The sequence below is a fragment of the Peromyscus leucopus genome, chromosome 14 (assembly GCF_004664715.2).
Source record: "Peromyscus leucopus breed LL Stock chromosome 14, UCI_PerLeu_2.1, whole genome shotgun sequence".
Classification (NCBI taxonomy): Eukaryota; Metazoa; Chordata; class Mammalia; order Rodentia; family Cricetidae; genus Peromyscus; species Peromyscus leucopus.
The window spans coordinates 90,085,182-90,111,166 of NC_051075.1; the positions used below are offsets into that span (position 1 = coordinate 90,085,182).

The following is a 25,985-nucleotide window of genomic DNA, read 5'->3' on the forward strand; positions in this document are numbered from 1 at the left end:
TGTGTGGCTGTGCACATTGGTGTACAGGTCCATGAAAATGTGTGTCCTTGTGTGTGTGCTCGTGGGGACCAAAGATTGATGACAGGTGTCTTCCTCTATCGTTCGACACCTTACTTTTGGGGCAAGATCTCTTGCTTGGCACAGAACTAGGAGAATCAGCTAGACTGGCTCGCCAGTGAGCTTCAGGGCCCCTCCGGTCTCGGAGTCCCCTGCACTGAGCTTGCAAACACATGCATACTTTGTATGGAGGTGCCAGGGATCTGACCTTAGGTCCCAGGGCTTATCTAGCCAATACTGTGGGGACTTAGCCGTCTCCCAGCCCCCATCCTCTCATTTTCTACAAAGCAAAGAAAATAAAATAAGTAAGCCAGAGCACCAGATGCAGCTTAAAGCCTACAAATTATTCCCAGACTTGAGCTTCTTTAAGGCTCTATTCTAAGACGCAGCACTTTTTATATTTGTTTCAACAGGAGGGTTAGAGGATTAAAAAATGCTTAATTGATGGAAAGTAGGCGTGGTTACTCCCCCCACCTCCTCTACTGAGCTAAGCTAAAAAGGAAAGCGAGCCCATTCAATTCTCAGGCAGATCTGGAAGGCATTATTGCATGAGAAAGAAAATCCTTTGAGCCATCATGCTCCTCCCGTTGCCTACTTTGATATGTGTATGTGTATCTAATTCTAATTATTGAGGAATCAACCCTCAAATCTACAACCACTTAAGAAAATAAAAAGAAAACAAAGCAACAGCAACAAAAAAACTGGGACAAAGCCAGCATATTGCCTCCCTCTAAACAAGGGTCCTGTTAAGGGTCTCTTGATGCCAGATTGGACAGGGGACCTTGTAGGATTCCAAGCACAGTCAGCAGCATCTGAAATCATAATGATAATTAAATAGCATGGTTAATGTAATAATTATCTGTTTTACTGATGCAAGGAGCAAATTGACCCTATGATGGTCACCAGTGTTGCCCCCCTGGGATGCAGGGAACACTGGGGACATCCACAACCATGCATTTCTTCAGCAGGAAGCTGTGACCCCGCTAGTGAGGTGTGTGGATGAGGTGGTGATGACCACACCTGGCAGCAGAGCATCTCCAGAGGACCAGGGCTGAGGAGCCTTCTCACAGAGCGGCTCTGTGCGGCTGGTGCAGCAGAGGGAGCCTGGACTCCAATGGAGGAGGCCGGGAGCTCAGGTCTCTGCTGCATTCGGAGAAGCCCGGGCTGCAGCCGCTGGATGAAGTTCCCAGCATACATTCAGCCGCCACTCCGCACCGTCAATTGTGGGTGAGCCAGGACAACAAGGGGAGAGATCCCATTTTGCTTTCTCGGGAGAAAGGGCTGAGAAATGAGCCGCCCAAGGAATCTGGCAAGGAGAAGAGTGAAAGGCAGATTCCTGCCAGCAGCTAAGTTGTAAAATTGCTTTGGAGGCTACCCAGGGAGCGTGATAGAATTGATAAGAGCAGCGCAAGCAGGGTTTCTGAGCAAAGGCATGCCCGACTGCACTTGAGTCCGGGGCGCAGGAACGCTGCCTGCCGGTGCCTCCTGCAACTATCTGTGGCTGAATAAAAGGAAAAGAACCTAGAAACACAATTGCACGGGATATTCCTGAAAGGAAAACACATCCACCCCCCTAAAGGAGGGGAGCAACAACCCAGCTGGCCTGAGCATTTTTAAAAGGAGAATCCCTCAGGTATGTTTTCTTTACCTCCCGCTGAGCTGCCTCATCTGCATGAGATTCAGCCTGTGCCTTTTTTTTCCATGGTTCTTTCTCTCTGCACTTTGAATCACAACCGCGGGTTCTCTCAATGTAGAAGATGACCCCATAAAAGCTTGCTCTTCTAGGTTCATGATCAGCATAATTTATTGGGGGGATCATGGTCTTCTCGAGCCTTACTTTATTTTGAATACAACGTGATAACTGTTTGCTTACTTTGCAGTCAACTTTCAGGGGAATTACTGCATAGGAGCAAACAAGGTTAGGATAAATGTTGGGGTTCTCCTTAGTCCCTGGAGGTTTGGGGGTGGGTGAAAATGAAAGTCAAACAGAGATGAAAAGTTGAGAGCTTCTAGGAAAGGGTTAAAAGCCAAGCCTGGTGCGGTGTCACCTAAGTGTGTGCCGCTGAGCCTCAGGTCTGGGGCCAGTTGAGCTTTGGGATGGTTCTAGCTACCCAAGGCTGGACAGATCCCTTGGGTGACGACATCTCAAGGATTTACTATCAAGAGGCAAGACTGCTTGGTTCTGTTTTACAACTCTTTTATGGTAGTGAAGGAGGCAGTATTGAAAAAAAAAAATCCCAAGACCCGGCTGCCTGAGTAGAACCAACTTCTGCAATTACGTCATCAACATACTTGTATAATAAGGAGAAAGACCCAGCTACGATCACACCTAGGTGATGTGACAAAGCTCAAATTCATCCTTTCCGTGAGGGTTTTAGAGAACAACATGAAAGAGGTGGGTGGAAAATGTGCACAAATGAGTTTTCAAAAAACCTTCTGTGTTTTGGAGTTCGTAAATGAATGTTCCTAAGGAAAGAATTTTGCTATTTGGGGCTCTTCAATACTTTCACAAAAGTGGCTGAAACTGACAACAAATTGTATGTATGCACGTGCATTTAAATGAGCTTTTCCAGGGAGAAGGAAAAAAATGAAAAGTTACATCTTGTGTATATAAAATATTTTCTTGATTTTCTGCATGCTTTTGTTAACATGACCATTTTATTCGAAAGCTTTAGGACACTGACTTTTAATTGCTGTTTCTACTTGTGTGTGTGTGTGTGTGTGTGTGTGTGTGTGTGTGTGTGTGTGTATGATGTCAGCTGCTATAGAGCAAGGCTAAGTAGGATGTAAATGATCAGTTATGTACCTCTTGCCGGAAAAGAAATCATTACTCTGCTTTTGTAAAACTCAAAGGCAGTGATCTAGAGTATGGAGTTGGGCTCCACACCAAAGGTCATGAGTTGTTGTAGAGTCCTGTGGCTGTACTAGAATATACTAGAATAGGGTGGGTTCTACAGATAGCTAGCTGTTGAGACAAAGTGCTCACCCGTGAGAGCGAAAAGCACAGTGTATTTCTTCTCTGTTGATATGTGGCGTGGCACAGGTTACCTATCTGTAAATGAGATGTCCCAGAAGAAATGTAATAACAATTTCAGAACATCATATAAAGAATTATTTTTGAAGCTAATAAACTGATATCAAGTTGGATAGAGAATGTTTGAATCTCATAGGCAAATGAGAACTGCCTTTCCAAACTAAAAAAGTTAGTTTGCTTTCAAACTACATGGAATTTAGTTGGGATTCATTTCAATAGAATTATGGGCTTAGATCTGAGGGTGGCGAAGAAGAAGAATGTTTATTTTCTGAGCAGTTGTTTGTTGTTGGACTTTCATTAAAAGACTTGGAAACGTCCCTCACAAGTGTCCACCCCTGTCCACCTGGACAAATGGATGTGCATGCAGGTGACTAGGAATGAATGTGTTAAGTAAGTCTGGAGAAGAAGCACACTTTTCATGTGTTTCTTATTAACCACATCTAACAGTTGCTTCGTACACTCTACCATACCCTCTAAGGCTGCCATTCTTCCAATATCTAGCAATGAAGTATATAGCAAACAGAGGGAGTTGCTTAAAAGCCCATGGATCATTCCAGACAGGTGCAAGCGGGGAGGTTCCTCTTGCAAAGACAAATTACTCTAAGTATGTTTGTGTGGGGCAGGGAGTGATTGATGGTGGGGTCAGTGGAGAAGAGAACACGTGGATGTCTTTGCTCATTTAGGGCCAGCCAGTGTCTTTGAATACCAGCACAGGACACTCCAACACTTTCATCCCTCCTCCTCCTCCTCCTCGTCAGCTATAGAGTACACACACCCTCCCTGAGTTCTCAGAGGCATTGTGCTCCCTGTATTTTGTGTTCTAGTTTTAATACCCTTGGGTTCTGGTGTGTATTCTTTCAATCACATAGCATTTACTACACAAGGACTTTCCCAAAATTATTAAAGGTATTGAAATTACCTTGCCAGATGACGATGATGATGATGACAATGATGATGATGTGTATGTGTGTGATCCTTGCTTTTGAGGTGGGAATTTGAGGAATTTTAAGTGCATGCTCATTTTCTCTCTATAATATACTTTTATAGCTAGGAATCTGTTGTCTGATTATACTGAAACTGCCAGCAATATCAACTTACTTGGCCATGTATATTTATAACACTACCTCTCAACACTACCACTCAAGTGCTAATTATGAATTCAAAAGATTGAATTTGTATCTTTTGCTATTGTTATAAATCATTTCTGGACCTACAGTTATCTGTGTTTGGATGAAAAGGCTCTAATTCCTTTCCAGCTGTTTTTAAAAGAGGGTTTATTAATAGCCCCATCAGCCTGCAGAAGACTGAATACCTGGTGCTGGAACTCCAGAGATAACAAATAGCACAGCAGAGTTTGCTCTGCTTCTGGCCTGTTAAAAAAGAGTCAGGAGGAGCCATCGAGATGGCTCTGTAGGCACAAGTGCTTGCCAACAAGCCCAAAGACTTGAGTTTGATCCCTGGGACCCACATGTTGGAAGGAAAGAACTGACTTGTGTAAATTGTCCTCTGAACCCATGAACATACCATGGTACGCACAACACCCCCCACACAAATAAACATAATAAAAGATGTTATATAAAAAATAGTGAGGAAGACAGGAGAAAGTCTCCTAGCCTGTAGAGCAGAAGTTTCCCAAAGGAAATGTAAGCACCGTGAAGACACACAGCACTGGCCCTCTTTTACTTGTTAAGGCTGGCTGTGAGCCAAGAGACATACACACTTCCTGCCTCTTGCGTATTTTAATTATGGTGTATGTGTTAGGCTCAGCATGCAAAAATCACTATAGCCTGCATACAGGATATGTTTTGTATTGCTCTTCCTGCATAGAGTTAGAAAATATTTTGTAGGAATAAATACCAGATTATAAGATTAACTCAATATAATAAATCATAGTCAGGGTGCTTTTACATGTAAAGGTAATTGTGTAACATCAGTTGCCTTCTCAAATGGTTTCTTTCCTCTGGGAAATCTGAAGATCCACCTATGTCCATCTTCACTTCCACAGGCAGTCTCTGCTGGCTCCCATCCTATTCTGGGTAAAGCATAATTTATTTCTTAGCACTTAGGATCTTAGAATCTAGATGCAGTCTCTCTCTCTCTCTCTCTCTCTCTCTCTCTCTCTCTCTCTCTCTCTCTCTCTCTCTCTTTGATAGAGAAGAAATGTTTTGCATAAAAATATTTTCTTTAGCATGGTTTATAACTGGAAACAATATTCTCTAGGAATAGCTTTCCCAGGCACATAAACACATGCAACACACACACACACACACACACACACACACACACACACACACACACACACACCATACACGGCGGGCGCGGGGGGGGGCAGCGTTGACAGAGATGACTTTGTATATGTGTTAAATTTGATTTATTTTTTGTTTACAAGTGTACATGTCCCTGCTTGTCTCTGGGTGGACCACATGCATTCAAGAGCAGGTCAGAAGATGGTATCAAATTCCCAGAACTGAAGTTATAGGTAGGTGGTTTTGATCAGCCCGATGTGGGTCCTGGGAGCTGAACTTGAGTCCTCTGCAAGAGCAGTAAGTGCTCTCCACTGCTGAGCCATTTCTCCAGCCCCAGCCTTATTGTTTTGCATGTAGGAAAAGCTGATAACTTAGGTGTGGCCAGTGAGGGCAGTTTCCAAGAAGGAGCCTTATGGACACAGCCTTGGGGCTCCTGGCAGAGGGTCAGATGTGTTTTGAATCCTGCCATTGTTAACTTTAAAAACTGAAAAAGAAAATTGTGTTGTTTATCAATGAGAAATCTTCCATAGCAGCCTCAAGTGACACATGCCTTAGATGACTAATGCCACATTTTAGCAGGAGTCCAGCAGAAAACAGCAATATATACTATAAAAATCTTGTCTCAGTCTTTCACTAGCTAGGTAACCTTTGGGTGGTGTTTTTGTTTGTAAGTCTTTTCTTATCTGTGAACCTGTCCAGATATCTGTTCCAGAAGGTCACTTCTAGTTCCACAAGTCGGGGCTTTCATAAGCTAATCATTGTTCAGGTTCTATAGGGTGGACTCCATGGGATACGGGTAGCCATGGAGTTTCTTGGCTCTGGTTTGAGCTCCCTAAGAGGTTGGAGATGTGTAACTGGCATGTGCTTGTCTGGTGAAGGAAGCAGTATTCTTCCATTTAGGTTTGGGTTGAAAGTTTATCAAATTATTTTCCTTCAAACAACTGGGCAAAAATATTGGATTATAACATAATAGACCACATGCAGTTGGTATCCGAGGAAGATAGTTTCAGTGAGCCAACTGGTACCACCCAAATCTACAGGTGCTTGATCTCCTCACGTAAAATGCGGTTGTATTTTCCGGTAACTGAAATGTATCCCACAAACTGTCATCATAGGTAGTTTGATAATGTGACATGCTAGAATATAAATGCCATAGGTACTGTGGTCACACGAGATTGTTTAGGGAACAACGACAGGAAATCAATCGTGCCTGTTCATTGCAGGCAGAAAGTTGAAATGCTTTTGGTCTGTAGTCAGTTGAGTCTCTGGACACAGAAGCTGTGGACGCGGCCAGCCAGCCATATTTGGGAGAAAACCCTGTATCTGTGAGTCAGGACACATTTGCTGCAGCTTCGGGTGATGTTGCAGTGCTTCTTTTGGCCAAGAAATGAATGGTAAGCCCGGTGTGCTGGTGCATGCCTGTGATCTAATGCTTGGATGGTGGGGGCAGGAAGATCCAAAGTTCAAAGCTAGATTCAGTTGTATAGTGAGTTTATGGGTTTGGAAAATAAAAAGTAAAAAATGGTGGTAGGGCACTTTACTAGCTACTTTTAGAGTCACTCATAGAAAACTACTTCTGAAAATAAAATCTAATAATGTGTATCCTGTGCAGTCTTCCTCTCTGGGTGTGCATATGCCATGAGGGTACCCAAGAAAAACCACGTTGCAGTGTCTCGTGGCTAAACAGGCAAACTGAGCTAGCAGAGCACCTGAAATCTGAGGAGAATTCATATTTCCTCTCAGTTTTATAGGAGGTCAATTGCCAGGACACAGAATACATAGATCACTTTGTACATGTGAAAAATAAAATACGACTCTTAGAAAGTGGCCTGTGAGATGGGGAAGTGTGCTTAGTTTTCCAATAACATGCTGATATAATTGATAATTAATATCAATTGATAATTGATGGATATAATGGCATGAGTATCCTGCTTAGTTACTGGTAAATATCCTGCTTAGTTACACACAAGTTAGAGTCGCTGCCTTTGACCTCTGTGTCCGTTTCATCTTGAACCTCATTCAAGCATCTCCTGCTTGTCCCTTCTTTTACACTGGGTGCCCTAAATTTCACAAGTAGCCGCCCCACTTCTTTCTACTGATAATATCTTAAGAAGTCAAGAGATGGCAGCTGCTTCTCCTCAACGATTCCTCTTCCCATTTTCCTCATTTCTGCAGGCTCCTTGCCCTCGGGGCTCTGTTCTTCCTCGTGCTCACAAGCCCTCACCAACCTGGATGTTGCCTGCTCGGCTTCATTTCGCTGTCACTGCCGTGGTCCACCTCATCACTTTAATCTTAGAACATTGCCCCATCTCCCAGTCTCTGTCTGCCACAACACCTCTTTTGAGCATCTGCTCTGTGTGTGCCTGCCAAGTTCATTGTCCTCAAAAATGTCATGACACACATCACTGTCCTCAAAAGTTTCCATGCTTCCTCTGTGTATTTAGAATAAAGCTTAAAGGCGAGGTGGAAAGGCACAGCAGTGAAAGTACTTGGCCTATAATCATGGGGATGGGAGTTCAGATCCACAGAACTTAGGTGAATGCTGGGTGGATGTGGAAGCTTATCTGTAATTCCAGACTTCAAGGAAGAGATGAGCGATCCTCAGAGCAAGCTGACTAGTCATATATGTGAAGCCTGGGTTCCTTACCTTCTTCCTCCAATCCCTGCCCCAACTCTACAGATTACCACAGATTCCAAACACTGGCATGCTGTAAATTTTCATGGTGCTAAGTGACTAATCTAATTTAATATCAGATCAAATACTTGATCATGGGGTTTTCCTATGGTTTTGACATGAAGTTTATGGATTCATGTAGTTTTCATAAAAACAGTCCTGGCTCTATTGCAAACTCCTTTGGTATAGTATCTGTAAAATTTGGTCATTTGGATTTTTTTTGACATCATAAAGAATGTTTCTCCCCATAGTGTTCATGAGAAATAATTAAAATAATAGTCAGTGTTCAATGAATACCAGAATTCCATTATCTTCATGCTTTTTAACATCTTTATATAAAATGGTCTACCCATAGATGTGCTTGATTTCATATTTAATTTGCATTATGTATTACTATCTGTTATTAGCAAGAAAAGTCAGTAAAGGAAGAAGAAACTCTGATACACAAAGTAGGAGATGGTAAGAAATGAAATCAGCAGTAAAACTCAAGCTTTACTGTGTCCCAAGATAGTCATGACCTCAGAAGCTGCATTTGGGCCAAATCGGAATAGTTTGCACAGCCTGCTTTTGATGAAATCTATGGCCCTGAGGTCCCTGTAGGAGCTTGTATGTGCTTTTCATGGTATGGAAGCAGCAAACCCCAGTGGCAGTGTAGTAACAGCTGATGGGGAAAAGTCAGCCCTGTAAGCTGCCTTTGGAAACAGCAATCCTGATCCTTTCACATTGTTTGGAGCACCTGACTTCAGGAGTAAACAATGAGCTCCTGAACACTCCTGCTGAATGCCAAAGAGGTTCAGCAGCAGTGTGATGGGTGGAAGCTGGATGCATGATAAGGGTTGCTTACTTAGCTCTGTCTAGGTCAGAACCATGTCACCTTAGAGACCCATATCGGCTCCTTATGGTGATGGTTCTCCTCTGTTCTATATTTCATTTCCAGTTTTATTTTTATAGTAAAAGTGTTTTCTTGATGATTCCATATGGAAAGCCCCACCCGCTCTGATCTAAATCTTCTCATATTGACTTGAGCTGATGATGCCAACTCTAGTCTAACTCGATCCTATTCCGTTGACATCTACAACACATCTCCCCTCAATGGCTCCTGCTTTACAGCATGTAGCTCCCTGTGTGTCCATCAAGAGCCACAGTTACAGGAAAACATCCCCGAATCCTACACTAGTCTGCTTTATTTTTTCTGGAAGGAATTCTGAGAGCATCTGTTTATTCTAAAACAGAAGGCAGTGGTCCTGATAACGGATACATGAAGTTTCCTCGAGCATTTCCATTTGGGAAGAAATTTTTAAAAGAAAAAAAAAATGGAGACTGAAGATGTTGAGAAGAGGGCGGTCTGAATTCCTCATCAGAGCTTAAAAGATGGAGATTTCAGTCAGGAAGATCCAGGACTAGAAGCTCTGAGGACAAAACTTGGTTGTATAATTCAAAAATTAAATTTCAGAGTACTTGTGTCTCAGACACTTGGCCATCCTGACCCTCCATTTCTCTTATGGTCAGTGCTTTTTGTCTCTACTTCAGCCTTTACCTGCAACATGCACCTTTCTGGCTGTTGTGTTTAGAATCCAAAGCCTTTTTTCCATGAGAGTAAAGAATATGTTTTTTTTTTCTTTTTAGAATGCAGAAAACAATTAAAATCCACAGAATGTGAAACAAATTCTGAATCTTGGTAGAATTATAAAATTCTAGACACAGTCTTTAAATTTCTCAGAGTCTGAGGAAATACCTTCTCAAGCAGCCACAGTTTCTAGACATCTGTTTTGCATTGGTCTTTCATGTTGTGAACTTAGTCCTTAAGTTCAATTATTGAAACATCTGCAGGAGATAATGTTAATACCACATGAAAATGGACCAAGCAACAATGCTTGTTTATACTCAAATGCAAAAAGTTATTACCATATGTGTCAAAACTAGTGATAAAGATAATTTGAAATTTAATGAAGAAACATTGTGAACTAGTAAGGAATTCAAACTCAGTGAACCATGAACCAATTTGCAACAGGAGCTTTAAAAGAAAGATAAACTTAATAGGTATTTATGGGGTGGATACTATTCATAAATTAAGACCTGAGGGCTGCCTATATGACTCAGTGGGTAATGTTTGGTGCTAACATAACTTGGATCCCCAGATCCCACATGTAGTAAGAGAGAACTGACTCCTTCAAGTTGTTTTCTGACCTCTGTGCACATAAACATACAGTAAAGAAATGAGAAAGTAAACAAATGTTAAAAAAAAAGACTTGGTATCTTACATGTAATGTAATATTGAGCACTCTCTATTTATTAGTTTGATGGCATAGAAAAGTCTCAAGACTTCTCCTTAGTGCTCACTTTATTCAAAATTAATAACAGTCTGTTCAATATTTCTGGTGATCTGAAATTGATTAGTAGCTATTTTGGATAAGTTAAACATTCCCTATGCAGTTCAGCAATACATTGTCAGTGATAAGGAATGATTAGGTGGGGGGTGGCAGTCCGATTTCATTTGGGAGCTGATAGAGATGATCCTTTGGAAAGTAATTTATCATGTACAGATTGGATGTCAACACCGAGGAAAATACTCTGTCTAAGAACCCACAGCTGGGTTCACACATATCCTTAAAGTAGATTGCAGTCATGCCAAATCCATCATTTTCCTAGTAAAGCAATTCATAATGAGTGTACTACTTAGGGAAATTAGAGCTGAAAGCCCTCACTTCTCATATTCTTGAATGCTAGCAGTTCTGAGGACTTAGCAGTTGGCCAAGGAAGTAGATGTGGCAGATCCATCATGGTCCATGTAGAAAGTCATGAGTGTGAAACATGACCACAAAATCTATACAGTGGGAACCCCAACAAGTTGAAGTGACAGTGTTCAAATTTCTTCTTCTTGTTGTAAGCTTTAGGTTGTTACAGGAGCATCTCTGTACCTTCCTGATTGAGAAATGTATCTCTGGTCTCTGGGGATGCTGTTTTTACACTCAGAAACTTGTGTGTGGGGTCTTTTTGGGTTAATTGTAGATCTGTGAGTAACTCACTACCAGATCAATCATTCTGACCTGTATGGAGGCCTAAACACTTGTCTTTCCTAGTGTGTCTCTGTCAACAATCACTTTCTTTCAATTCCTACTGCTGGTCTCTGCCTTGTGGTGGTATTGTGTTCCCCAAAATATTGTGCACCCTAATAAACTTATCTGGGGTCAGAGACAGAACAGCCACTAGATACAAAGGCTAGAAAATGGTAGCACTCACACCTTTAATCCTAGCACTCCTGAGGTAGAAATCCCTCTGGATCTCTGTGAGTTCAAGGCCACATTGGAAACGGCCAGGCATGTTGACACACACCTTTAATTTCAGAAAGCGAGCCTTTAATCCCAGGGAGTGGTGGTAGAAAGCAGAAAGGTATATAAGGCGTGAGGACCAGAAACTAGAAGCATTTTGGCCTGGTTAAGCATTTTGACCTGGTTAAGCATTTGGTTGGTTAAGCATTCAGGCTTTTGAGCACAGTTCAGCTAAGAGCCATTGGGATGAGGACACAGAGGCTTCCAGTCTGAGGAAACAAGACCAGCTGAGAAGTTGGCCAGGTGAGGTTAGCTGTGGCTTGTTCTGGTTCTCTGATCTTCCAGTTCACCCCAATACCTGGCTCAGGTTTGATTTTATTAATAAGACTCTCTAAGATTTCTGCTACACTGCCTGTATTCCTGTACTCCTCATTAGGTTGTGAGATTTCTTAAAAGGAGTCTGCCCTATCACTGCAAAACCAGTGGGCTACATATATGTGTTAGGTACAGATGAGGGGGAAGATCACCCTGGCAGATTAAAATGGCTCTAATGTGTTACAATATGGCAACTTTTGGTGACTGACATTAATCATAAAATAGTATTCAAACGTTAAATAAGAGACAATGGATGATGATATGAATCTCAGGCAGAAAGAACAATTCAGACAGAGGAAATGTTTGTGGGGTGAAATGACATCAAATTATGAGTGGAGGTCAAGGTATTTGTGTTTTGACTTGAGAAGCCCTGGCAAGCTGTGCTAGGCTCTATGGAAGGAAGAAAATGGAGGCTTCTCTCAGAAGTTCTCACCTCTGTTTTACAGGAGGGAAATGAAAATGAGTAATATTGAGTTCTAAAAGCACATACTGTAATAGGGGTGTCTTAAGAGGAATTGAGAGTGCATTCTACCCAAACAAACTGGGTAAAAAGCTGGCTTGTATAAAAAGAGAGAAGATATAGGGAGGGCCAGGGACACTGATATATCTGAAATTAATAAGTAGAAATCAAGGAGTTGCTTCAATTTTTGTTTATAATAATGCATGTGTATGTACAATCATATTGTTTACTGAAATATCTTTCTGATAACTCTTTATTCTATCTTATAAAGCAGGGAGGCTATTGTTCTTTCTCTCACTCTTCATCCCCCAATCCTAGTACAGGTAAACAACTGTTGTCCAATAAGTAGAATTTTGACCAGCAACTCTTCATGTTGCTAGTAAGTTTAAAATAATTTTAATTCAAATCCAGGGTTTTTAGCTAGTTAGATCTGCCATGAATCTGTCTTCATCCTCTCTAGTGACCATTCTGCATTGACAAGTGTGTAAGTCCAGGAGTACGAAGTGCTCCATTCTAACCCAGAAGCCTATAGTCATATGGGACAAGGAAGATACAGATTCCAGGTATGGTCTCAGTGAAACATCGTAAGGTATCGAGCTGTTCCTGTAATCAAATACTGCTCAATATTTTGGAATCTGTTAAATCCCCTCTCTCCAATTTGTGATCAGATATTTCTTATCTGAATGCTGTAGCTTGGTTTGCACTCATCAATAAAGGCAAGGTTATATGACCTCAATTACAATCCTGAAAAACTGTCTGCAGCATCTGATTGATGAGCATTGGCTTAATTGCTTAGAAAAAAAAAAAAAAAGATCTAGGCAATCTTTCTTGGTTTCTACCTGAAAGTATAACTCGATAGGAAATTCAGAGATAAAAATAGGAAAAACATCCCCAAGAAATCTTTAATGTACCCAGCAGGTCAGTAGCCTTAAATTGAAATGACCACCCTTCACCTTTGTCCTTAAGACTACAGATTTACTCTTAGGACAAAGTAAAAACATTTGTGCTTGGTTCATGATGCCTTACAGAACCAACGTTTTGTTTCCTGTTTGATATGAAATGGTCAGCTACACATTGGACAGTGAGACGTTGTTGTTGTTATTTCTTAATTTATAAACTGTAAAAATTTGCAAAATATCTCCAAATTCCTGGGAGAACTGGCAATTTATCTTCTTCCAAATTGGGTTAAATATGTTTGTAAATCAGCAACCTTATGTTAATTTATCAATTTGCAGAAGTATAACCTTTCTCATATTAATTCATAGCTGTACAGGTCTAGACCACAGTGGGCAGCATGGCTGCACCATTTGCTGCCTTGAGAAGCAGCTGTCCTCGGTGCTAACAAGCTCTGCACTGGTCTTGGTCTTTGTCTTCTATTGCTGTGATGAAACACCAAGACTCTAACAACTTGGGGGAGGAAGAGGATTTATTTGGCTTACATAGCCTAAATTAAAGTCCACTGAGGAAAGCCGTAGCAGGAACTCAAAGAAGGCAGGAACCCAGAGGCAGGAGCTGATGTGGAAGCCATGGGGAAATGCTGGTTACTAGCTTGTTCATCATGGCTTGCTCAGCCTGCTTTCTTATAGAACCCAGAACCACCAGCCCAGGGGTCCAGTAGGATAAGCTCTCCCAAATCAATTACTAATTAAGAAATGCCCTATATGTTTGCCTACAGCCTGATCTTATGGAAACATTTTCTCTATTGAGGTTCCCTCCTCTCCAATGACTCTGCGTTGTGTCAAGTTGACATTAAAAATAGCCAGCATGATCTTACATGTCAGAATTGTGGCAAATATGCCTTGCCTTTTGCCAATAAGGAACTCAGAGGGAGAACTGTGCTGCAGAGTTTAGATACACTCTGTCTCTATTCATGTGTCATTATGTGAGCAGGGAAATGAGGTAGTGGTCACTTAGCCATGGTGGAACTCATCCAAAAGTTTATGACAAGAGTGATATGGTTAATTTTCATGTAGACTTGACCTTTATATAGACTTGTCTTTTCATCTTAAAACAATAATCTGTGTTTTTAAAAAATTATATTTTCTTCTGTCCTGAATGCATTGTTACTCTCAAATCTTACAAATACCTCATAAAAATAGCAGAATCAGGGCACATCAGCTATTTGCATGCCATTAATCAGATATTTGCCTCACCCTTGCAGTAGGCTGGATAAAACACAAGTACCCTGAGCACTTGGGGCAAAGAAAGGAGTTATTAAAAAGGACAGGAAAAGTATACCTGGGAGATGAAGGTTTGGTGATGAAATGTGTTTCACAAACCCATCTGCTTCACTTCCAACTTTCAGACCAATGAATAAGAGTACCACTAGAGCCTAGTGGACGTTTTATTCAAGATGGTCATTCACAGGCACAGCACAGCTGAGAGTTGGTGGGTCTACACTGGAGAAATAATTTGTAATAAATATTCAAGAAGGCTAAAAACTGAACAGAAGGGTTATGAATAAGAATTAAGTAAAATAATATATTTACATGAAAATATAATAATGAAACTCATTACTTTGTATAATAATTTAAAAAACCACTGGAGGTAGAGAGATGGGCTAATGGTTAAGAGTGCTTCCTGCTCTTGTGGAGGACCCGGGTTAAGTTCTCAGCACCTATATCAGGGAGCTCACAACTGTCTATAACTGCAGTACCAGAGGATCTAAAACCTCTTTCTGGAATCCACAGGCACATATATTCACATGCACATACCCACTCACAGATGCACACATAATTAAAAAGAAAGTAAATATTAAAAATTTAGAAATGATAAAGTGAAATATTTTAAAAATTAAAGCTATGGTAATATCTACTGTACAATATGAAGAGCCTTTTCATTATGATATTTACTATGTTTATGCTTCTTATACTTCATGATTTAATGGTCTGTAAAGTAGAGAAGTAGTCATTTTATAATCACATTTTTCATTTGTAGAATGAAACTCATATTTGGAAATAGTGGTTATCACTGTTAGAACTGTGGTACTGGGGAAGCTCTTCAATGATGCCTGGCCACAGTTCCTTTCCACAACAGGAATAACTCTAGCTCAGCACACTCCCTATACTTCCATACGCTACATACACACCTTACTGTTGGGGGTATGTCGGCAGCACAGTCAGCAAGTATGCTGTGGCAGCTACCAAATATACTTTGTAAGGCTGGAGTCAAACAACCTGAAGCTCAAAGCTAGGATATGATCAATACCAAGAATGGAGAAGCTATGAACTAAGTCTGTACCTGATGGGGAATGAAAATTCTCCTAGAGAACTGATTCCTTGAGGATGACCCAGAAGAATGAGGTTCTCTCTCTCTCTCTCTCTCTCTCTCTCTCTCTCTCTCTCTCTCTCTCTCTCTCTCTCTCTCTCTCTCTCTGTGTGTGTGTGTGTGTGTGTGTGTGTGTGTGTGTGTGTGTGTCTTGCTGTTCTTTTCCTATTTGGTTCAAATAGGCAAGGGGAATAAAAAGTTAATGTCAACATCTGATCAGAGTATGAATTTCCCAGTGTTCCTTTGTTATCCCAATATTCTCCAAATGATCAGAGCTAATACCTCCTATAATAAGTTCAAAGTTAAGAGTTCCAAACATCCCAAGAGAGTATGGGATGTTCTCTGTGTCTCCTAGTAGAAGCAGTTTGTCTCTGGGATCCAAGTCCTGTGTTATTGCAAGAAACAAAGTTGCTCATCTGGGAAATGTGAATAAAAAGTGAGACACATAGGGTGGTAATGAGTAGGATGAACCTGTTTCCCTACTGATGGTTCCTAGGCTGCCATTCTATCCATCAGATGTATCATATCCACACACTTAGGTCATAAGCTGCACTCTCAGTTATGAGACTATGCTACCAAGGTGTCTGCAATAAAGCCACTCCTTCAGGTGGACCTGCAAAGGCTATTTGTTCAACAACCTGGACTCTGACATTATGTAACCTGTGTTATAGGTCCAAGACCAAACCTCCACTACTATTAAGTAGGCTCCTGGATCCAAACTGAAACTCTGTGGCTGGAGCGGCGGGGGTGGGGGGTGGGGGGTGGGGTGGGGGTGGGGGGAGGGATGACTCATATTTGGAATTGGGCTTATCTAAATTATAATGAGACGGTGACTTTATCTGAGTAGAAGTTGTTCAATGTGACAAATGTCTACCAAGTAGCTGGAAATTTCTGGAAGTCTATAGTTGGGTCTCACTTTCTGTAGGCTAGATATTTGGCAGTAGCATGAACATGTAGGGCTGCTTTATGAATCTTATTAGATAAACTATTTTAGTTATTTATTTGGGTGTTGAGGATTGAAGTTATAGCCTCATACATACTAATCAAGTATTCTACTACTGTTCTATATCCCTAGTCCAAGGCTGCTCTTGATAATCTACTATTTCTTTTGCTTCTATATATTAAGTAGTATATGCCGATAAAGAAATAAAATTTTCCCTATTTAAACTTATATCCCTTCCCATTCATCCAGAAACAACCGAATCCAGTTCCCTTTTGCAGACCTGTTGGTGAAACCCTAGAACTTCTTTGTGTTGTCTCTTGCTTCAGTTAACAGGCCCTCTGAGTTGTTGACTAATTACATTGAAACTTTACTCAGTTGTTGGTGTACAGGTTCAAGGGAATGTCTTTGGTAGTCTTGATGGAAGGAAAACAAAATGTCTTTCAATAAAAATACCTTCGTGTTGCCTTCAAACAAAAAATGGGGTTTCTCCCTCTGAAAGGGAACATGAAGTTATTTTGTATCTTGGCGTATTCAGAGGAAATGAGTGAGTGAAAGTTGTTGAATTGAATGAAAGTCTCTATAGTTATGGCTGCCCGCAAATCTAGGAAATTGAAATTAATTAAGATAGATATTTCCTCCTGTGGCTAAGAACCCAACTGTGGCATGTTCAATCTGCTTAAGTTGAGATTAAATCTTACCTGAAGTCTTGTCTTTCCTAATGATGAATTCCTTTGCTGGATGCTTAGATTCTCCAGTATCTGCTACAAGAAGTGGGAATTTATTTGGTGGCATAGATGGTTTTAGAATTATCCTTTAATTAGTAAGAAATTGCTTCTAGCTATTCATTGTCTTTCTTCTCTGCATCAAGAGACTCCAACAATAGTCATTCTATCTCACAGTGCCAATCACTTCTTCCCTTGAGCCTTTCAAATAGTCAAGGTACTTGTGTGTACTGGTTAACTCCCTCCTGCTGATGTAACATTGAAGTCTATAGCTGTGGGAATGGTAATTTTGCCTCTGTGATACACCACAGGGTCTGTTTTTGCAAAGCATCAGTTGTTAGATCCTTATATATGTGTACTATCTCATACAGAGCCATCTCTTCAGAGCTCCCTTGGTACCAACTTTCTACAGTTAGATTCCCTGGGAAACAGACTATGAAACAGATAAGCACAGAGTATTTTTTTTTTGGCTTGTATATATTAAAAACCAAACTGCAAAGTATTTACAACAGAGGTCTAATCAATCCTGCAGGAAGTGCTGATACAAGGAGATTCCCTGTCTTGAAGAAAGAGATGCAGACATAGGAAGCCCCACACTCATTAGTCACTGGTACAGGCTGCCTAAAGGAGAGGGAATGACCACCCCCCCACACACCTGGCCAGGAGGCAGCATTCTCAGAGAGAGACTCAGAGGGAGCCCAAGGGGACCAGCCAGCACGCAGAAGAGCAAGAGAGAGGAGTAACAGTTTTGAAAGGATGTCCCAGTGCCTCAATGTAGTGATGCCAGGCATCCTGCAGTGACTCTGGGCACAGGTGGGGGAAGGCTGGACTGAAAAGGATTGATGCTATCATAACAGTGATCAGAAGTGTCCCTTCTCAAGGATGTCACTTGTCTATGCTTCCTTCAGAACCAGACAAATTTACTCAGAAGATAGTTTCATATGTCTGTGAAAAATCTGGAGTGTTTAGAAGATTATCAGGTTGTGGTCCTTCAGTGAAAAACACGGTGTTTGCTGTGGTTATTTGCAGGTATCTTTGAGGCAAAAACTGGCTGATGCTAACTGTGTCTTGGCAAACTGAAGAGACTTTGCATGTATATCCGAGTAGTCCATAATAAGAGTATTGCCAATTCCCAAACACCTGAACTGGATGCCTGAATTCTTCATCAGGGACTTGTACTAAGTATTTTATATAGAATCTGGTATCTTTGCTGAAAATTTTAAAGGAAGTCTTGCTATTAGGCATTTTGAAACAATGTCTTTTGGGATTTACTTTAAAAGCATCTCGTAATTTAGGAAAATGATGAAATTGCCACTTTGTGTAGTGACACTAATTTAAATTTTAGTAATGAGCGGCACACCCAGTTTTGCTTGAGTGCTTTGAAGCATAAATATTTGGCTTTCATCCAAGAATCAGAATCAGCTGAAGTTCCTTTGTGTGAAGAGTATTGCAGTGGACTTAATACTCTAAAGAGGAAGCAGGGAGTGTACAGTGTAATTATGCAAGACTTGAAGTTCTGAGCTGTGCAACGTTCATTAAAATTTAAATTCTTACTTTTAATACGGAACAGGCCACATCCAGAGTTGTACACAGGGAGGTCAGAGGAGCCACGTCGAGAGCCAAGTACAGATGCCTGTGTTGATGGTTAAATGTGTTGATGGTTTTCTTCAAATCTTCATTTAGTGCCACTCATTTTTCTATTTCCGTTTCTGTTGCTGTGATAAAATGCCCTGACAAAAATCTTAGGGGACAAAGAGTTTATCTGGCTTACAATTCTAAGTTACAGCCCATCACTGCAGGGAAACCAAGGCAGAGAGCCACGTCACATCTGAGGGAAGCGGGGGAATCAGTGCATGTTAAGCCTAGTGCTTAGCTAGCTTTCTCTACTCTTAGATGGGGCAGGATGTCCTGTCTAGGCAGGGGTGCCACCCACATTGGGTGGGTCTGCCTAAACCAATTAACAAGCAAGGTAGTCCCTCACAGACATGCCCACAGGACACCCTGATCTAGACAATCCCTCACTGAGCCTCTCTGCCCGGTGATTCTAGAGCGTGTGAAGTTGAAGAATAAACAAACCAGCCCACCCTTCTCGTCCCATTTCTGTCTGATCAGTTCAGTATCTATCCATCTATTGATTCTGTTTTTTAGAAAGACACCAAACCAATAGCTTCCCTGAACATGTGATACCGTGGGGCTTATCTATAACAAAACAGTTTATAAAGTTGATAAAGACAAAAGACCTATTTTGGCTTTCATCTAATGGCTATTTCAGTCTATGTCAGCTGGTCCCTTGACTTGGGGCCTATGAGAAAGTGTTTTGTGTCAGGAGGACACAGAGAAACACAGGGGGCAGAGGCAGAGGAAGGAACTGGGCCTCAGAATTCCATTTAAGACCCCATGCTGAATGACCCCCTGTTAGACATCCTCCTTTTCGGTAGTGAATGACCCCCTGTTATACATCCTCCTTTTTGGTAGTGAATGACCCCCTGTTATACATCCTCCTTTTTGGTAGTGAATGACCCCCTGTTAGACATCCTCCTTTTCGGTAGTGAATGACCCCCTGTTAGACATCCTCCTTTTTGGTAGTGCCACCCCAGGAACCAAGCCTGGAACACATGGGCCTGGGGGGCATTAACATAAGCCGCAGCACAGTATTCTATGCTCTCGCCGTGGTCATCCATGTAACTTTGTCACATCACGCACGAGGTCCGTTTGCTCTTTCCTATGAAAGTGTTTTTAAACAAATACAAATCTTCATCCACTGTGTAAAGACATTCCAGTCTATTTGGACATTTGATCTTTGATTTTTATCCTGTTTATTCATCATCTGCCTTGTCCCAACTTATCCAAGCTCTGCTTCCTATCTATTCAACCCATGTGGCTCATTTTTTGCCTATTAGTAATGCTAGCTCACCTTCCTATCCCAAGCTATCCTGGTTTTCTCCTCTTTAGTGCTTCACGGACCCAACTTACAGTTACCTGGCAACACTCTGGCTAATGCCACCTCTTCATGGAGCATTCTCTTTCAGATGGACATTGTAAAAGTCCCCTCTTCTCAACTCTGCCTTTCCACCAGACAGAAAGTGCCTTTGAATCAACTACTTTCCAAGTCACCCCAAACTTTACTATCAAACAGATATTTGATAACCTATCTTTTCTATGTCACCAATATTTGTGTTTATAATAATTAATTTTGAGGTGGAGTTTTACTGTGTAGCATAGACTGACTGTTCTTGAAATCACAGTGAACCTCCTGCATATGTCATTTGTGTATGTTTTTGTATTTAAGTATGTATGCACACGTGTGTACCTACCTGCATGCAGAGGTCAGAGGTCACCCTTGAATTTTTCAGTTACTATCTTATTTTGTAAAAAAAGAACTCTCCTTTTCATTCAGAACTCAGCAATTTTGTTAGGCTTGCTGGCCAGTGAGTCCCAGCAAGAAAGTCCACTTCTCTGCCTCTCCAGCTTTGGGATTGCAAGAGCACACCACCACGCTTGGCTTCTTCATGTGGGTTTTGGAGATTCGAGCTCAGGTCCTCCATGCTTGCTGAGTACCTCCTCAGCCAGGAAAAATTGTTTTAAAGTGACCATACCACGTAGTGTACGGTCTTCACTGGCAGGGTGCTGTTACAGAGGGAAGCCGGGACTTTATTGCCATATTGCTGTAGGGATTCACTGTAATCTTAATTTCAGTAGAGTACTCCCAAGGTAAAGTCAGTGTAGAAGAAAGGTCAGCCTACTAGAGAGCTGGATCAGTGGATAAGGGCATTTGCTGCTCCTGTAAGGGATCTGGGTTTGGTTCCCAGCATCCACATGGCAGCTCATAACCACCTGTAACTCCAGTTCAAGGAAGTTAATGCCCTCTTCTGACTTCTACAAGTACTGTATACATGTGGTACACATGCATGCATACAGACAAAATGCCCATATATAAAAATTAATAAATATTAAATTTTTAAAAATAAATGTCATGGGTAAATAAGGCCAGCATATCTGCCTAGAATTAAGCAGATAATAGAAAAGTAAATAGAACATCTAAAAATCAGGTGATGTGCTTGGGGCTCCCAGGACAGAGTCAAGGTCAGAGTTGAATCAGTTCATGCTCTAGCCCAGAGGTGGGGGCTTGGAGAGGCAGCTGCTCTGGTCTCAGCATTATGACCAGCCCCACCTCTTTGTCTTTCCTCTCTCCTATGAAAGTTAACTCTGAATTCTCAGCTGTCCAACTTGAATGCTTTTGGTAAGAATCATAAAGTCATGTCTTGACCTGAAAATGCTCAGCTCAGTTTAGGTAGCAATCTAACAGTGAATCGCTATTTTTTAAAAGGTTGATTAACTTTCCAGTCCACTAGGATTATCCAACTTGAATCACATTAAACAGTTCTCTTATAAAATGAGTTTGTTAACCAATAAAAAATGATATCTTATTGATCATGAAGGCTAAGTTTCAGAGTTTTCATATCTTAATCTAAATCTGGGGCTTAGAGAGAATAGGGATGTTGCTTATTAATTGCATGATCTAGCACAAATTTCCCAAAGCTCAACACCTCAGCTTCTTTACTGGAAATATTATAAAGATGAAAAATGAGATAAGTTTTATAGCGGTTGGTATATAGTAATTAATAATTAAATGTTATCTTTAAGACCTTCCACAGCAACAGTCCAGTGTTTTAATCATCAAGGTTTGTCTCCCTAAATCTTAATTCTTACTCTCAAATTTCATTATGTAATATAATGTATGCCATGAAATTAAACAAAACAAAGGCAGAACTATAGGGAAGCTCTTAAAAAGCAGCGATTGAGAGTTAGATGACTACGTATTGGCTCTGTTCCCTGACCCCACGCTTTCCTCTCTCTCTGTTGATTTTTGTCCTGACCAGAATGGCATCTTATTTTGCCATTAAGCTGCAAAACAGAGAGAGAGAGAGAGAGAGAGAGAGAGAGAGAGAGAGAGAGAACACGTGTATGTGTGTGTGTATGTGTGTATCCTAAGGGCTGCATCAGCACCACAGGTACTGTTCATTTTAACTGCAAAGTGAGGATTGTTGTGATCATTTAAGTTTCTGGTGTGTAACATATGCTCATTACGTATCAGCTTTCTTTCCTACCCTGGTCACGTGTCTCAAATGAGTCTCATGGTTGATCGAGGATTCAACAGCACTCTTCCTGAATCAGCTCTGGTTTGCTATGGGATTGTGACAGAAATGGAGGAGAGGGTGTGGGACATAGTAAGTGGGAAGATGAAATCTCAAGAACATGCGGCTGAAGAAGGTGTCAGGAATTCCGTCCATTCGCTCCTCTAGAGTGTCTGTATCCTTCACCTCATTCTTTAACTTAGAAGGCCTCTGAAGTTGCACCCCACATCTGCCTCAGTCTCACTGGATACCCCTTGTACACTAGTTCTTCTGTTGTCTTACCACTGCCCTCCTCTGTCCTAACAGCAGCTAAGATTTTCTGTGAGGGGGGACATGTGTTCAGACACCATTCTAAGAACTCCACATGTGTTAGCTCCTTTACACCTCACAGTTCCCCAAGAGGTGCTGTGTCTACCCCAATGTCCTAATGAATAAGCTCAGACAGAGGAGAAGGCTGGCCACTTCTCAGGATCGCACCGTGGGGTGTCTACACTGGAATTACCATGCAGGAAATCTGTATCCAGGGCAGTGCAGGAATCAATTGACCATTACTGCCTCCTCACCAAGTGGAATTTAACCTACATTTAAGACTGTCAAGATCCTGGCTGGTTTCTCCACCCACTGATCCCTGACATAGGCATTTTTCCCAGGACAAGGAAGACAGCCTTCCTTCCATCTTTGGACAGAGCCTGTGTGCCTCTGGTACTTGGGCTTCAGCTCAAAGTTTGTTTTGTTTTCATTTCTTTTTAATTTTGTTATTATATTGTTGCTTTGTAAAATTAGTTTGTAAATTTTGACAGTTTCTCACTTGTGTACGATATAATGTTTTCATATCCCCTATCATTTCATTGCCTCCCATTCCCACTGAGCCTGTTTTTCTTCCTAATATAGTCCCCATCCTGCTCTCAAGTCTGTATGTATGTATCTGTGCGTGCGCGTACGTGTGTGTGTGTGTGTGCACTCAGGGCAGTCCTCTGCAGGTCACAGCTGCTGCGTGTTCATGATTGTAACCACATCACACCCAGAAGATGGCATTTCTTAGTCCTTTCCTGATGTCCCTGCTTAGAGTCCTGTTACCTCACCTTCCACAATGTCCCCTGGACCTCAGAGTAGAGAATATTGATATCACATTTTGTACTGAGCACAGACAATTGTCAAATCAGTGACTCTGAAGCCATCAAGGTGCTTTTGTTTTAAAAACAGATTCTCACTTTGTCCCAGGTTTTCCTGGATAGAGATCACTATGTGTTCCAGCCTGGCTTAGTACAATGATTCTCCTGCCTCATCCTTCCATGTTCTGGAGTTATAGGTATGGCCCACCATAACCATCTTTCCAATTGCATCTTCTCTGAATTGTTTGGGTCAAGTTCAGTCACTTCTGCCTTCTTTGAACCTTTACTGTTCAACTTACTAGTTTTTTTTTTTTTTTTTTTTTTTAGTGAGTGTGTTCTCCTGTTTATGTATTCACTAATTTAGCTGGTAAGTATTGGGAAAATATGGTGTGGCCAGCAATATGAATATTTAAAGCTAAATAGAGCACGGCCCTTTCTTGTCAGTAGTTCACAGTCACATTGGAAAGGCAGATACATAGGTAAAATATTTAATGTAAATGGTTATTGTGACGCCCTCTTGATGGAGATACTGTCAGGAACTATAGGGAACACGGGGAAAGTAACACAATCCAGGGTCAACCAGGCTGAAGCTGAACTTTTTTAGGTCTAAGATACATGGGGATTTTATAGATATTCACACGAGATGTGGTGGGAAGGGCAAGGGGAAGAACCTGGGGGCAAAAAGAGAGTCTTAGAAAAACTCACACTACTGAATCAAAAATACAGTGATCGGCAAACTGCTGTCCCTTGAATAATGAAATCAACCACAGGATGATTTCAGTAGAAGGATTTACATATATTAAATGTATTGGTTTGGGAGAAATTTTGTGTTTGAAAGAAGAGACAATTTAATGTTAGGAAGATATATTAGAGTTTTGTATGCCTAGGAAAAATATCCGACATCAACCCCTGGATGGAGGAAACATTAGAAGTTTGGTCCATGGTCACTTGGCTCTGTGTCTAGCTTTGTAGTGAGGCATGAGACCATGGAGGTGGGAGCTGAGGGAGGGTCACATCATGACCACCAGGAAATGATACTAGGAGGTCGCCAGGACACCACATAGTCACCAAAATTATATTCCCCATTGACTTGCTTTCTCCTACCAAGCCCTACCTCCCATTATCCCACCATGCAATTATGCCAGCTTTGTGTCCATCAACTGATTAAACTGTGCATTAGGTCTGAGCCCTTAGAGCGTTGAACTACTGAGGTATAGACGAATGTAAGGCTACAGCAGCCAAGTCATTCTGTGTGGGTAGAGTACAGAGCAAAGTGGTTCCTCTGGGTCATTATAGACTCTTGGCTGGTATCTAGTGGGGATTTGGATAGTCCTTCTTCTAAGTATTCTCACCCAGAATGACAACTCTGAACTAGCAACGAAGGGCATGCAGACCAAATGTGAGAACATCAGACACATTCACAGAATTACTACTTTTATTTCAGCAAAACACAGATATCTATGTGTGGGCTCAGCAAACGATGTTTTAGTTGAAAGAAAGTGGTAGAACACTTCATTCTACCAAAACTCATTGAAAATGATTCATTTATCCCAGGATAACTTAACTTTCCAAAGTCTTTTCTTTATAAGGAGAGATCATAGACATGCATAATAAAGTTTTTTTTTTAAACACACTTAATTCAGGAGTCAATTGCTCAGCACCATTTATTGGTAGAAAATGAGTTCTGGCTTGGAATTGTAAATGAGTCAGAAAACATCTCAGAGAAGAGCACCAGCATTCTCAAGGCAGGAGTCCTGTAAGGCTTGGGCATTTTTAGTCTCCTTTTCTGCCTCTGTTCTCCTGCCTTCCTCAGTCACACACCCTTTCCCTTGAGAAGCTTGGCTTTCTGCCACAGCATGTATTCCCAAGTCCCTGCAGAGCCTGACTGAAGGGAGACTGGCAGATTTCCAAGTGGAGGGAGACAGAGGAAGAGTCAGTAGACTCCAAAAACTACATGAAGATTATGATGTATCCTTTAGTGAATTATGTAGGCTGTTTATCTACCCAAATGCATTCCTCAAAACCAGCAAAGCCTTTGGTGTTATTGTTATTCTGGGATACATTTGAATGATAAAATAATCCATAAATCTTTTGAGTGTCTATCACATACGGATCAGTGTGCCAGGCAGCCATTGGCTCTAAATACAGACTTTTTCTTCCTGTTGTCTGAGAAAGAATCTGTCATGAAGGTACCATGGTCATCTGTCAATCATACTTCAATCAACAAATGGCAGGAAGAACTCTGGCCCGTCATCTATTGATTGTCTGTATGCTTGTTTCGTCTGTGGTACTATTTGGTTTGGTGGCTTGAGAGTCTGTCTCTGGTGATATTCCTAATAAATCTCAAGGATGAGTTTTCAGTTATGTGCCAGCAGGCTGTATCAGTTGTTTAAGCTGATGCTGCTCATTCAAGTCATGGACGTTCTCATTTTGCTTTTGGCATTTCTAGTTTTAAAGCCATTTTACTATTCTTTTTATTGTTTTGCGCTGCTTAATCTAATACAACCTTAAAGTGTGTTTCAACTCATGAGGGTCCATTTGATGTCTACATTGATCTCTTAGCTTTCATTCATCATTGGAAACATTTATTAATTTTGATTATTTTAATCTTGGTTTAAAGAATGCCCAACCATTGAATATAATAAGAGCAAGAGGTTATTTCTATCGCGAAAAGTCTTGCCTATATGGAAA

At 41.2% G+C, this 25,985-nt stretch overlaps 1 protein-coding gene across 9 annotated transcripts in view; it reads left to right on the forward strand.

Moving 5' to 3' along the window:
• Positions 1 to 984: 984 nt before the first annotated feature.
• The window catches only part of Unc13c (unc-13 homolog C), a 435,177-nt gene continuing 410,176 nt past the window's right edge, over positions 985 to 25,985 (forward strand). Inside the window, exons 1-3 of one of the 9 annotated variants that reach the window (XM_028865275.2) lie at positions 985 to 1,690; positions 5,481 to 5,570; positions 6,561 to 6,731. The gene's annotated coding sequence lies outside the window, so the exon portion shown is untranslated. Of the gene's footprint in view, positions 1,691 to 1,744; positions 2,453 to 5,480; positions 5,571 to 6,560; positions 6,732 to 12,343; positions 12,679 to 25,985 lie in introns of those variants that run through there. The other 8 variants (XM_028865265.2, XM_028865283.2, XM_028865301.2 and 5 more) reach the window with 8 other exon arrangements.